This window comes from Oncorhynchus gorbuscha, linkage group LG11 (assembly GCF_021184085.1).
Source record: "Oncorhynchus gorbuscha isolate QuinsamMale2020 ecotype Even-year linkage group LG11, OgorEven_v1.0, whole genome shotgun sequence".
NCBI lineage: Eukaryota > Metazoa > Chordata > Actinopteri > Salmoniformes > Salmonidae > Oncorhynchus > Oncorhynchus gorbuscha.
Genome location: NC_060183.1, coordinates 19,598,416 through 19,600,599, shown reverse-complemented (window position 1 = coordinate 19,600,599; position 2,184 = coordinate 19,598,416).

Sequence of the window (2,184 nt, the reverse complement as noted above, 5' to 3'; positions counted from 1 at the left end):
ATACTGTAGCCCTCTCTCTCTACTATCATAGAATGAAAGGGGGAACATACTGTAGCCCTCTCTCTACTATCATAGAATGAAAGGGGGAACATACTGTAGCCCTCTCTCTCTACTATCATAGAATGAAAGGGGGAACATACTGTAGCCCTCTCTCTACTATCATAGAATGAAAGGGGGAACATACTGTAGCCCTCTCTCTACTATCATAGAATGAAAGGGGAACATACTGTAGCCCTCTCTCTACTATCATAGAATGAAAGGGGGAACATACTGTAGCCCTCTCTCTCTACTATCATAGAATGAAAGGGGGAACATACTGTAGCCCTCTCTCTACTATCATAGAATGAAAGGGGGAACATACTGTAGCCCTCTCTCTACTATCATAGAATGAAAGGGGGAACATACTGTAGCCCTCTCTCTACTATCATAGAATGAAAGGGGAACATACTGTAGCCCTCTCTCTCTACTATCATAGAATGAAAGGGGAACATACTGTAGCCCCTCTCTCTACTATCATAGAATGAAAGGGGGAACATACTGTAGCCCTCTCTCTACTATCATAGAATGAAAGGGGGAACATACTGTAGCCCTCTCTCTACTATCATAGAATGAAAGGGGGAACATACTGTAGCCCTCTCTCTACTATCATAGAATGAAAGGAGGAACATACTGTAGCCCTCTCTCTCTACTATCATAGAATGAAAGGGGGAACATACTGTAGCCCTCTCTCTCTACAATCATAGAATGAAAGGGGGAACATACTGTAGCCCTCTCTCTACTATCATAGAATGAAAGGGGGAACATACTGTAGCCCTCTCTCTCTACTATCATAGAATGAAAGGGGGAACATACTGTAGCCCTCTCTCTCTACTATCATAGAATGAAAGGGGGAACATACTGTAGCCCTCTCTCTACTATCATAGAATGAAAGGGGGAACATACTGTAGCCCTCTCTCTACTATCATAGAATGAAAGGGGGAACATACTGTACCCCTCTCTCTACTATCATAGAATGAAAGGGGGTTTAGAGGGTTGCTCCAGCACATGTGACAGTAGAGAGGGATGCGTGTGTAATGTATTTTTGTCTGCGTTTGTGTGGACAGTCGATACAGAGGCAGACTCATCCCTATCGTCAAACGGCGTCATTGTGGACTTCGGCTCGCTGGTCTGCGGGTGGGCGTCCCTCACAGCGGAGACTCTCTGGGAGATAAAACGTCTGCCCTCCCATCACAATCCCACTGTCGGAGTTGTTTACCTATCCCGTTTAAGGTGCGTCTTTCAGAGGGACAACGGCTCAAACGCTCCCTGTCACTATTCCTGTCCGCCTAAACGGCTGACAAACGGCAGGATTTTGTACCGGAAGGGGCCGCTGCCGAAAAGTTTACTCGTCCTGGGAACAATTATCCCCTTTTACCGGTTTTCGAGAGGACCCCTGGTTTGTGTATTAAACACCAGGCGACGTACGCTTAACCCGCGCTGTGGTTGAAGGGTGCTAGATTGCCCGATTTTTTCAAATGTGGCATAAATGGCTCTTGCATAAGGAAGAAGAGATGACTGGAACCTAAATGGTAGACACATCTCCAAATCCTTAAAAAGCATATTCAGCCTTGGACATGACGAACTCACCAGCCCCTCAGATAATGATCATATGACAATGGACAGGGACATAAAACACGAGCCTGTCTAGCGATCGGAGAGAAGCAAACACATTTAAATGGCTTTAGACATCCAATTACTAATCACCCCCCCCCCAAAATCCCTCCCCTCTCTCTTCCTGTCTGTATGGAGCTCACACACCTCTAGTCACTTGAGGTGGGTTAACACTGGGCTTAATTAAATATTAAAAGGTGTCTGTACCTGCTGCTATTGTTGCCCCTTGGAATAAGATAGAACCTATTTTTGACAAGTTTTCATCCTTCTCTCCGTGGCAAGATGCTCGTCGAAAACCAAATCAGTCACAAAGAACAGAAAGGGGGTAATGAATAATCTATTTCGTACTTTAAAGGCACCCGCTGCTCGGAGGGAGAGAAGGAGAGAAAGAGAGAGGGAACGGAAGGAAGGAGGGATGGAGAGATATAAGAGGGCTGGGAAAAAAGGAAGGATGGGCAGACAAAAAGGAGAACAAGAGAAAGTAGACCAAAAAAAGGAGTGTTGGCAGATGATACCAGGCATCTGCCAAAGCAA